Here is a 13,969-nt window from a genome sequence, read left to right as displayed (position 1 = left end):
GAGGACAGTACGTCCTACACGCAGGTACTGGCCAGAGCAGCAACATTTCACAATGTAACAATGCACTCAGAACCAGTGGAAGACAACTTCCTGTTTAACACTCTGGCATCCACGCATGCATTGAATCAAAGCCTGACAATGTTACTGGGCATACTTAAACATGCACAACAGGTTTTCCAAGAACCAGTGAAAGTGAGAGCAATCACGCCAAGGGTCGAGAAGAAATATAAACCGCCCCGTCAGACCCTGTGTTTATTACACAACAGCTCCCTCCGGACTCAGTGGTTGTGGGGGCTGCAAGAAAACGGGCTAATTCGCAGTCATCATGGGATGCGCCACCCCCTGATAAGGAAAGTCGTAAATTCGACGCGGCTGGGAAAAGAGTGGCATCGCAAGCAGCCAATCAGTGGCGAATTGCCAACTCACAAGCCCTCCTTGCCCGCTACGACCGAGCACACTGGGACGAGATGCAAGACATCATCCAGCACCTCCCCAAAGAGCATCAAAAACATGCCCAACAAGTGGTTGAAGAGGGACAGGCCATATCAAATAACCAGATCCGCTCTGCAATAGACTCTGCTGATACAGCGGCACAAACTGTAAATACAGCAGTAACAATTAGAAGGCATGCATGGTTGCGAAGTTCTGGGTTTAAACCAGAGATACAGCAAGCGGTATTGAATATGTCGTTCAATCAACATCAACTATTTGGCCCGGAAGTGGATACTGCAATAGAAAAAATGAAGAAGGACACGGCCAAAGCCATGGGCGCGCTCTACTCCTCTCAATACAGGGGAACATTTAGGAAACCACAATTTAGGGGAGGGTTTACACAGCAACCCTTAGAACCATCCACCTCCCAAACAAAACCCACTTACCAATCTCAGTACCAGAGAGGGGGGTTTCGTGGTTCCTACAGAGGACAGTTCCCAAGAGGAAGAGGGAAATTCCAGCCTACCAAGCAGACCCCTGGTAGCAAGCAGTGACTTCAATGTCACACGTCCCCAACACACATCACCAGTGGGGGGGGGAGATTAACAAAATACCACCACAATTGGACACACGTTACCATAGACACGTGGGTTCTATCAATTATCCAACATGGTTACTGCATAGAGTTCACAAGATTCCCCCCAGATGTTCCCCCAAGAAAGCACAGAATGTCAATACAACACTTAGACCTATTACAAATAGAAGTCCAAGCACTACTAGCTAAAGAAGCCATAGAACTAGTACATTATCACCAGAGAGGAACAGGGGTTTACTACCTGTATATCCTCATACCAAAGAAAGACAAAACGTTAAGGCCTATTTTAGATCTCAGAACACTGAATCTCTTCATTAAATCGGATCATTTCCACATGGTAACACTACAGGATGTAGTCCCTTTACTAAAACAAGGGGAATACATGACAACACTGGATCTAAAGGATGCGTATTTTCACATACCCATCCATCCATATTACAGGAAATACCTCAGGTTTGTAATACAAGGCAAACATTACCAATTCAAAGTGTTGCCATTCGGAATAACAACGGCCCCCTGAGTATTTACAAAATGCCTAGCCGTAGTAGCAGCTCATATAAGGAGAAATCACATGCATGTATTCCCGTATCTAGACGATTGGCTAATAAAAGCCAACACTCAACAACAATGTCAAAATCACACGCAATATGTAATAGATACTCTGCACAAACTAGGGTTTTCTATAAATTTCCAAAAATCACATTTAAAACCATCCCAGATACAACAATACTTGGGAGCAACACTCAACACGCAAAAAGCAATTGCCACTCTAAGTCCACAAAGAGTCCAGCTGTTTCAAAATATAAAATCAAGCATACAATCAAACCAACAATACACGGTCAGGTTTGTGATGAAACTACTAGGCATGATGTCCTTATGCATAGCTTTTGTCCCAAATGCAAGACTACACATGCGTCCCTTACAACAGTGCCTAGCAAAACAATGGACACAGGGTCAACTCCAAGATCTAGTGTTGATAGACCGCCAAACACACTTTTCGCTTCAATGGTGGAACCCTGTAAATTTAAACAAAGGGCGGCCTTTTCAAGACCCAGTACCTCACGCCATTATCACAACAGATGCCTCCATGATTGGTTGGGGAGCACACCTCCACAATCACAGCGTACAAGGTCAATGGGACAATCAGCAAAAACAATTTCATATAAATCATTTAGAACTGCTAGCAGTCTTTCTAGCAATAAAAGCCTTTCAACCCCTTCTAGCCCACAAACATATTCTTTTCAAGACAGACAATATGACAACAATGTATTATTTAACAAACAAGGGGGGACGCACTCGTCACAACTGTGTATCCTAGCGCAAAAAAATTGGCACTGGGCAATTCACAACAACATTCACCTGATAGCACAATACATACCAGGCATTCACAATCAGCTAGCCGACAATCTCAGTCGAGATCACCAACAGTCTCACGAATGGGAAATACATCCCCAAATTCTAAAAGATCACTTCTACCACTGGGGGACACCAAACATAGATCTGTTTGCAACAAAAGAAAACGCAAAATGCCAAAACTTCGCGTCCAGATACCCACACCCTCAGTCCAAGGGCAATGCTCTATGGATCAGCTGGTCAGGGATATTTGCTTACGCTTTTCCCCCTCTCCTGCTCATTCCTTTTCTGGTCAACAAACTGAGTCAAAACTAACTCAAACTAATACTCATAGCGCCAACGTGGGCTCGTCAACCGTGGTACACCACACTGTTGGACTTCTTGGTAGTACCGTACATCAAACTACCAAACAGACCAGATCTGTTAACACAACACAAACAACAGATCAGGCACCCGGACCCAGCATCGCTCAACCTAGCAATCTGGCTCCTGAAATCTTAGAATTTGGATATCTAAACCTCTCAAAAGAGTGTATGGAGGTCATTAAACAAGCAAGAAAACCCACAACAAGACATTGTTATGCTAATAAATGGAAAAGGTTTGTTTACTACTGCCAGGCTAATCAAATTATGCTGCTAAACGCCTCCATACAAAACATTGCAGGTTATTTACTACACTTACAAAAAGCAAATCTTTCTTTTTCTTCCATTAAAATTCATATCACTGCAATAACTGCTTATTTGCAGATTACACATACAAAATCGCTTTTTAGAATCCCAGTTATCAAAGCCTTTATGGAGGGACTAAAAAGAATCATACCCCCAAGAACACCACCAGTACCTTCGTGGAATCTTAATATTGTACTAACACGACTCATGGGTCCACCATTTGAACCCATGCATTCTTGTCAAATCCAATTCTTGACTTGGAAAGTAGCCTTTCTAATAGCCAGCACTTCTCTACGAAGAGTTAGCGAAATACAGGCATTTACTATCCGAGAACCCTTTATACAGATACATAAACATAAAGTGGTTCTCCGTACAAAACCACAATTTTTACCAAAAGTCATATCACCGTTTCATCTAAACCAAACTGTGGAACTCCCAGACTCCTTTCCACAACCACAATCAGTTGCATAAAGGGCACTAATGTATTACATTGACAGAACAAAACAATTTAGAAAAACAAAACAATTATTCGTAGCTTTCCAAAAACCTCACGCAGGTAACCCTATATCCAAACAAGGCATTGCCGGATGAATAGTCAAATGTATTCAGACCTGTTGCCTTAAAGCTAAGAGAGAATTACCCATTACTCCAAGGGCACATTCCACTAGGAAAAAAGGCGCCACAATGGATTTTGTTGGAAATATACCAATGACAGAGATTTGTAAGGCAGCCACCTGGTCTATGCCCCATTCATTCACTAAGCATTACTGTGTAGATGTGTTAGCAACACAACAAGCCACAGTAGGACAGGCTGTACTGAGAACATTATTTCAGACAACGGAAACTCCTACAGGCTGACCACCGCTTTTGGGGAGATTACTGCTTTGTAGTCTATGCACAGCATGTGTATATGCAGCTACACATGCCATCGAACGGATAATGTCACTTACCCAGTGTACATCTGTTCGTGGCATGTTGCGCTGCAGATTCACATGCGCCCTCCCACCTCCCCGGGAGCCTGTAGCTGTTTTAGTTGCATGTAAATTGTAAATATGTAAATAAACATTCCTTTGATACACAATATGTACATACATTTCTACTCCACTGCATGGGCACCTCTAGTATCCTTACTTTACCAACTCCTACCTCATCCTGTGCGGGGAAAACAATCTAAGATGGAGTCGACGCCCATGCGCAATGGAGCCGAAAGGGAGGAGCCACTCGGTCCCGTGACTCGAAAAGACTTCTTCGAAGAAAAACAACTTGTAACTCTCCGAGCCCAACACTAGATGGCAGGATAATGCACAGCATGTGAATCTGCAGCGCAACATGCCACGAACAGATGTACACTGGGTAAGTGACATTTTCCATTTAGCGTCTTCATAGCTCCTAGTGCCCAGCCTAAGAAGATGTCATACCAATGATGCTCAGTTATTTGCTGGATGCATGAAGGAGTGTGCATAAGCTGTTTAGCATTTATGGTCATCAGTATGGCTGTATCCTTGGTGTATTTAGCTGCCATATCAAATTTAGCAAAGGTAACTTGTGCGTAGTGCCTGATCGCCTCTAATCTGGGTAGCTTAACAACAAGCGAGATGTTCCACTCTAACTGCGCACGCATTTGCGTCTGTAATGTGGTTATGGTGAACTTAGTCGGTCGGTACAAGATGTGAGTGCTTATGTCAATATTGCTGGTAATATTGCGCATACACATTACTTGCTCTCCTGTGGTTTGTATAAATCCGTTAATAAGTAAGGGATGATTAATGACATAACATATGCTTTCTGTCCCTATCTGATATAAGTCTGTGCCATTTATTAGGATAAGGTAACCGCATAGGATAAGGTAATTCACATTCTCCCGGTATTATGTGAAGACATGGATCTAGCACCCGTCCAGTGTGGGTACATACCCACCCCTTAGACCAATCTGCACATCTAGTGGGATCTATAGTGTGATTTGTTTAATCAATCCACTTTTTGTCAGTGTGAGGTATCCACCATTCTTTTACTTATCACTACGGGGAGCAATATAAAGGGGCACCATATGGCAGGAGGAAGATCACTTCTTGCTATATCAAAAAGAGCATAACACATTTCTTCCTCACAGTGAACCTGTATGGGCTTTACCCATATTTCTTCAGGCAAATGTAATTGTCTCCAATATTCACCCTGAAGCTGTCCCCATTCTGCTTTAAAGTCTGCATACTGTTGATTAACAATGCTTTGCCATAGTATGCACTGGATGCCCTTGGACACTGCTTGTGTGTTTTAAAAGCTTTTTTACAAATTGTTCATAAGTGAAATTACGCCATTGCCAATCGTGATACAACCCACGCAGGACTTTCCATACTTCTTGTGAGTGTGTGGGCCCCCATTGAGAAATTACTTTTATGGCCTCTCCTGTACTATATCCTGTAGAAGATAGCTTATTCATAATGGCTTCAACTTCAAAAGAATTCAGAACCCCTACCCCGATTCCGATGGCCCCAGCTATCAAGGACCCTAGATCTCTTCTAATGCCTAACTTTGGAAAGGGCCATAACTGTGGTGCACATAATGGATCATACTTTGAGACATTCCTCTTGGCAATATTTATCTGTAACACAATACGATTAATTATACTTGCATGCAGAGCTTGCTTACATCCTATTCTATATTGAGCTATAGAAGTGGTGCTTAAGTTGCCAATCATGCGTCTTTCGGTTACATAAAACATGAAGGTTAGTGGTTTGGAGTATCGAACTCCTTTGGTTCCATTGTTCATTGTAACAACCACTATATGTCCTGGTATTATAATATTTACATATCATGTTTAGCGTGTAATTCAAAGCCTGTACTGTTGCTGGCGTCCCTTGCAACTCGTTCAATCCATTGGCATCTCGGATTTGCTGTCCAGTTACCTTCCAGGTCACAGCTCACAACTGTGGCAGCCATCCACTTGCCTCCAGGTACCTTCACGTTGCAAAGTGAAACATATCTCTGGTCATCAGTTACGTTAGCGGCTTGAGATGCAAAAGTGACATGAAGGTGCGTAACGACATTCTCTGCTACATTCGGTCTGACCGCAAACAGGAACCATGTCATCGACGCAGATGTCATCGTTTATGACCGTGGGGTAAGTCTCACTGCAGGTACAAACACAGGTACATTAGAGTTCTATAAAAGTACAATATACGTACTCCCCACCCCTTGACTCAATATCTCTCCTGCCTCTGGCTTTTTCCCTGGATGTTTCACCCATACTTTTCTTCCTGTGCTTCCAAATCCTCCCTCACCTTTTATTAGACAGGAGTCATGTGTTATGGATTGTTTTGCATCGAGATGACGCTAATCTGGGTAGTCATCTTTTTTTTTTTTTTTACTCTAACCAGCCTAATGTCATTTTTTTGGTGCAAAACACCATTCTCCCATACCGCCACCCCCACCAGGTTAACGTAATTTTACATGATGTTGGCCCACCCTTTGCGCCAGATTTGCCATTCCATAAATTTCGTGCCCGGCTGCCTTCCTGGAATGGCGCAAGCCAGCGCTCTACTTTTTGAACTAAAACTGCACAATGCAGATTTGCCTCAAAAATTATAAATCTAGGCCCTAGTGTTGTCACAAACAAAGCAACTATCACTGGCCCATGATTTGGAGGGGTATGGAGAGACCCCACTGACTTCTGATGAAGTGATCAGTTTACTCTTTGTGTTACAGGTTGGACCAAATGATCTTTAAAACAATGTCCCCTTTCGCTTTCAGATCACAGGGATTCAAGCATTACATTTCCTGCACCTAAACTATGCCAGTTACATTGACTGGCCTTAACTATCTGGTTGGCAGTGGGACAAAATGTTTTGATGCATATTAGTTTGCCACTTTTGTGTGAGATATTAATGTGCAATGCAGCAGCCTGCCTACATCAACTTAAGGTGCTCTAATACAGGTTTGAAGTAGAATCTACTGCAAATTGCACATTACCCAGAATGTAACCATGACCAGAATATCCGATGGTAAAAGATAAAAACAATCTCCAACCCCTGTGAGTGGATGATGTTTGCCGTCCAAACTGAGTGTCAGTGGATCAAGTATTGTGATTGAGTTATAAATGGGCTTAACAACCTACAGGAAAGAAATTTACTAACAATGCCTGCACTTTTCATAATGTAAGGATTTCTGATGAATACTACCCACAATTAACAGATCTTGAATCCTCCCCGATACCAGATTGGATCCAGAAACATTTCCATACTTCGCACCATCTGCATCCACTGAAAGGTTGACCTGCTGCGGACTTAGGGGCATATTTATACTCCATCTGCGTTGAATGTGCGTCAACATTTTTTACGCACATTCAGCGCAAACGTTGCCCCGTATTTAAACTTTGACGCCTGAGCCCGCTGACGACAAAATTCCGCTGTGTGTGTCATTTTTTGGATGCGGCAACCTGCCTTGCGTTAATCATATGCAAGGTAGGAATTCCCGTCCAAAAAATGACTTAAACGGGCGTGTGTCGTATTTATGCTTTCGGGCAAAAATGACGCACGGCCGGGAGACAGAGCCAGAAAATGACGCACAGCCCGATTTGCGTAAAAAATTAATGCCTGGTCAGGGCAGGCGTTAAAATGGGGCAAACACACCTGTATTTAATCAGAACAGACAGAAGCAGCAGCAGAGCAGCAACAGGGAGACATGGAGGTGATTCTAATCCAGCGTGCACGCAGACGCAGAGCCCAGCAGCAACAACAGCAGCTACAACACCACCAGCAGGGACCCCAAAGGCAGCGCAGAAGGCAGGAGAGGATATTCCGCCCCAGAACAACCCTTCATGGCCTCAGGGAACACAACATCATCCAGAGGTACAGGTTGAACTGGCAGGCCGTTCAGCAGCTGCTGCACAACATTGAACCGCAGTTGGCCCCCACTTTGCTGACACCCTGCACCATCTCAACAGAAACCAAGCTGCTTGCCGTACTTCACATGCTGGCAAGTGGCTCTTTTCAAACAACTGGTGCCCTGGTTGCTGGAATATCACAACCATTATTCTCTGCCTTTTTGGCCAAAGTACTGGATGCCATCATTGGACTGACACCCTGCCACATCTGCTTCCCTAACACACTGCAGAAGCAGCAGGAAACAAAACAGGAGTTCTACCTCATCAGTGGCTTGCCACACGTCCTTGGTGCAATCGACTGCACACATGTACGCCTTGTGCCACCTGCTGCAACTGAACACCTCTACCGCAACAGGAAGCACACACATTCCATCAACGTGCAGGCTATTGTCGATCACCAACATCGTGGCTAAATATCCTGGGAGTGTACATGACTCCTTCATCTTCCGTCACTGCACCATCAATGAGCACTTCCAGGATGGACGGTATGGCAATGGACTACTTGTTGGTAAGTACAAAAACCTACTTATATACACACTGCACAGCAACCCTCTAGGACACACAACACATACAACAGCAACATGTGAACAGGAACACACTGAGGTCGTGACATCGCTAGCAATGTTTCTTAGGTCTGCAGTGAACCTGTCACACATCTGAAATTACTGTACAGCCTAATGTTAAGATGTCAAAGATTACGTGTGGAGAGGGTTGCCTAAATGTCACCTTGCAAATTGTAAGTGTCCCAATGACGTTTACATTAATCCATTGCATAAGTGTAAAGGTATGGGATGTCCAGGGTACATTGATTAGAACATGTTAACAACACTGTCAATTTTAACCTGTGTATGGAACTATCATCTCACCCCCAGTGAAGACACAGGGACACCTGTATCACAAGTCACCATGCTAGGGAGGGCACACTGTACTGCAAATCCCAAAACATTCTGCTGACAAACGGTCAGCAGCCAAACACTTGTTCAGCCAAGGAAACAACACAATGCAGATGGTACATCCTACAAGCTTAGGATGCTACATTATAACACAAAAGAGTCACAGACAACACAACTACTGCCATGCAAGGTCATTTCAATAGGGCCAGCTGCATCAACATGATCCCATTTGTTTTCTCTTGCAGCTGATCAGGGGTATGGCATCCAGCCATGGTTTATGACACCTATTTGCAACCCGAGTACTGCTGCAGAGTGTGCCTACAACAACGCACATAGGAGGACACGCAGCATAGTCGAGAGGACCTTCGGAAACCTCAAGTCAAGGTTCCGGTGCCTCAACATCATTGGTGGTAGCCTCCTATATTCCCCGGAGATGGTCTGTAAGATCATCCTGACATGTGCAATATTGCACAACATTTGCATCAAAAGGAACATTCCCCTCCTGGAACCAGAGCCACACATGCCTGAAGAGGCGGAAGAGGATGATGCTGGCCTCCAACATGAGGGGGAACTACAGAACACGGCCGCTGGTATACGCAGGCGGCAACATATTGTCAACAATTTCTTTTAAATATAATCACCTTCACCACTTTAGTTAACTAATTTAAATAAACACCTATAATAATCACCATATCATGGTCTGGCTATTCATTTTTGCACACCTTCATCTCTACTTATCAGACTAAGGGGCATATTTATACTCCGTTTGCGCCGAATTTGTGTCGTTTTTTTCGATGCAAATTCGGCGCAAAACTAACGCCATATTTATACTTTGGCGTTAGACCTGTCTAGCGCCAAAGTATGAGGAATGAGCGTAATTTTTTTGCGTGAACGCCTTCCTTGCGTTAATGAGATGCAAGGTAGGCGTTCCCATCTAGAAAAATGACTGCGACGCAAATGCGTCGTATTTATACTCCCGGGCAAAAATCACGCCCGGGAGTGGGCGGGTCAAAAAACCCCGCATTTGCGCCTCTTTTTAACGCCTGGGTCAGGGCAGGCGTTAAGGGACCTGTGGGCTCAAAATGAGCCCACAGCTGCCCTCCCATGCCCCCAGGGACCCCCCCTGCCACCCTTGCCCACCCCAGGAGGACACCCAAGGATGGAGGGACCCATCCCAGGGACATTCAGGTAAGTATATATATTTTTTTATTTTATATTTTTCTGTGGCATAGGGGGGCCTGATTTGTGCCCCCCTACATGCCACAATGCCCAATGGCCATGCCCAGGGGACATAAGTCCCCTGGACATGGCCATTGGGCAAGGGGGCATGACTCCTGTCTTTACTAAGACAGGAGTCATGTAAATGGCGTCTGGGCGTCGTTAAAAATGGCGCAAATCGGGTTGAGGCGATTTTTTTTGCCTCAACCTGACTTGCCCCATTTTAAGACGCCCTAACGCCATTTTCCCCAACGCCGGCGCTGCCTGGTGTACGTGGTTTTTTTCCACGCACACCAGGCAGCGTCGGTCTGCTAGCGCCGGCTAACGCCATTCAATAAATACGGCGCCCACATGGTGCCTCAGAATGGCGTTAGCCGGCGCTAAACTTTTTGACGCAAAACTGCGTTAGCGCAGTTTTGCGTCGAAAAGTATAAATATGGCCCTAAGAGTGTTGCCTCATGGAGCATTGCTGAGATACTGATTAGGACACTGAAAATCCCAGAGCTAATGTGATGCGTAACATACAATGGTCACATAGACACACTTTAAATTACATATATCATGTACATTTCTCCTTTGAAGGCCAATAGCAGAGGACCACACCCATTTCACACATACCTGTTGAAATCAAGGTCCAACGCAGCATATGGCACACAACTAAGACACCATCACTCAATAAGGGGAAAACAAGCCTCATACATGAGGCAGTCGATGTGCTTTAGCATCAGTAACAGGAATGTCTGACCAGACCCTTGACAGCAGTAAGTCCAACTGCATCCAATATTTGCAAGGACTATCTGTGACCAGAGTTCCATAGAAGCAGAACATAGACAGCGCTAGTGCCACACATATGAGCAGCATTGCACACATGACATTCCATGTACGTCAGCCCATTTCCCAACTCCTGACACACCCATGCACCTGGTCACAACCCACCTGTCTGAAGAGGTCCCTGGAATACTAAGATGTGTACCCTGATATTACCTCCTCTACACACACAGACTAACAATAGCAATCCAGTGTGCTACACCCTTTCCTATGGTATGCCATTGTCATTGAACATCTGACTGCATGGACGTCAGGTTAATTTATACACTGTCTTCTAGTTTCAAAGCCCTGTCAGCACCTGTAGATTGCTTCCCATGTGAAAATGTCTGTTGGCCCTTTGAATGCAAATTTCACCTACAGGACTGGTGAGAAACAGATGCAGCCCACACCTGTGATCACCTCCATGCACACCACCAATTTAAAAAAGCACTGCCCCTGCTGATGCCTGGAACAGCATAGGAGTTGCCATTTTGTCAAATACACCGTTAAGCATTGATACTAATTAAGCTGTGTAACACAACCCTTGGGTTCATTTTTCACCTTCAAAAACAAAGGACGTACACAGTTTGACATGTCAACTGTCTAGTTCGTCCTCCAAACAGTCTGAGTCAGACCACTGATTATGTAACTTGTGAAATTGCTGGATCCTGAATCACCCTGCATTCTGTCAGCCTGACTGGCATCTGTCTGTGCGTATCACTAAAGTATCCCTGTGTCTACATATGTACCACACTTGCGTTAGCAAACCTCTCATTCATCAGGGGGTATTTGGGCATGGGCTTCTTCAATGCATACACAAATACATTGGATAGCATCATCTGCCTTTTAACTGTACCATTTGAGTTAAATCCTCTGGGAAAAGCAAAATTCATGGCCCATCCCTTGTCTGGGTCTCATTTATGCATGAATGACAAAGTGTGACAGTGTCCCAGAACCAGCAACCTCTGATAATGTCCATGAAAAATACACATGTCAGGACCATGACAGTTCAAACACAGAATCACAGTGCTCACAACATATTGCTGGGCTGTGTGTGGTTAATAGCTGCGAGAATAATCAGCACAGAGGCTATGATGTTCCCAGATGCAGTGGGAATTGCAGAGGCTAACCTGTGTACAAATGTTGTAATGACACCTGCCGGAACATGACACCTGAGACATTATCTCACTCAGCACACCAAGGTTGCCCTGTTGACTGTCTCATTACACGTCTTTCGTGACAGGGTGGGACCATCCCCATGTAGGTTCACATGTCCTCATCCACTTTACTCACATTGATCAACCAAGGATACTCAGTAGATACAGGAATAGCTGCCACTGACTCATGATGAGTCCTGGACCGAACTGTGACAAATTACACCCCAAACTATATACAGGATCATCATTGGACCACACACATGAACAAGACACCTATGTGCAATTGATCACTGGAAATATGTGGACACGTGCTGTCTTGTATGCTGGTCCACCACAGCCACTTGATAGTTGGGGCTCACTTCTATGGCCTCAACTGTGGTGTCATCATACATTTGTGGTTCACCTTTGGCTGTCTGGGCAAACTACATGGTACCCACTTCCTCAATGCATGTGTATAACTCACTGTGGGATTCACCAACTAGTGCCGAGGAAGCTGTTACCAAAACTCTAGGACATAGGATGTTGAAAATGTGGACCATTGACATGAACAAGCGTCTGCCATCTATCTGGTGCATGCTTTGTCACACGTGGTGTCTACGTTACCCTAAATCTTGGAAGTCCACATTACGGATGTTGCTACATGCATGACTAACACATGCCCTCTCTCGCTTCCACAATGACTTGCATCTAAGGATTGGACACATGGATGTCACATTCATACAAGCATATGTGCAATACTGCTTCATGTGATACACACACACTTGGTCAACAAATACATTAGTTGCCAAAGCACACACTTTGAGACAAAGGCATTTAGGTATTGTGCATATGTGCGTCACATTGCTATCCTCTCCTTATGCCAAACATGCCCAATTTGTGCAACACATATATGTAGGCCACACTTATGACCATCTATTGCGTCAGCCAACCGTAAAAATACTGTGAAGGGAGTAGCAGATCATGGTCTGCTGCAGTATGATGTCACACATGTGAACATTCACCATCAACACCATAGTGTGTTCAATCAGCCTATCTCTGATGTGTCCCAAATGTAACATAACAAAAAAACAGGAAAATTGCCCCAAACCAGTTAATGCACTGAAATTTTGACATTCCTAGCGTTATGCGTCATGCGTAATTTTTTGCCCACCAATACTGTATTTGCGTCATTTGTTTTTGACGCACAAGAGTGAAAATTAGCCCGCATCCAGATATTTGTACAGGCCATGTACTATTATTTGGATGCGGGCTAATTTTCACTCCTGTGCGTCAAAAAAAATTACGCAAATACAGTTTTGGTGGACAAAAAATGACGCATAACGTGAAAAAGGGCAGACATTTCATACAGGAAGTGATGTAATAGGATATCCTGTTTACAGATCATGTATTGTGGGTGTACTTTCACTTTGCAGTCTTATGATTCTTCTAGACCGTGTGGCTGTGTAGAGTGGTGTCCTGAGATTTTGTGCTTTTTTGTCCTGTGTGCTATCTGTATTGTCAATTTGTGAAATAAATATTGTTGGTGTATACTGTACTACTGTGTTTTGTCTACATTTTTCCAGTATTCTAGTGTTTTTGTTGTTTGTGGGAGTCTGTTGTGGGTAGTGTTAGTTTGGGGATAGTTGGGCTCTTTTAGTGGTTAAGTTTACTTTTCACCTGTATTTGTACCCCTACTTTCCCCCTTTTCCCCTCTCTATTTATTTAGCCCCTTTTCCCTTTCACATTTCCACTATGTCTGGTAGGCCACGTCTTGGCAGGATGGGTGAAGAGGAGTTGGGGGGGGGGGGTTCATATGGCTTGTGTGCCATTTCTTGCCACTCATGATTGAGGCAGGGGGCAGGGTGATACAGGGATATCCAACAGAGGCGCGCAGAAGCCGGTGGGGAAAGGTGCTGCATCACCTGCAGCATGTGTATGCCAGCCAGAGGAGTGACCACCAGCTGAAGCACCGGTGGGCTGACCTCATC

The sequence above is a fragment of the Pleurodeles waltl genome, chromosome 8 (genome assembly GCF_031143425.1).
Source record: "Pleurodeles waltl isolate 20211129_DDA chromosome 8, aPleWal1.hap1.20221129, whole genome shotgun sequence".
Classification (NCBI taxonomy): Eukaryota; Metazoa; Chordata; class Amphibia; order Caudata; family Salamandridae; genus Pleurodeles; species Pleurodeles waltl.
This window is presented reverse-complemented; position numbering follows the sequence as displayed.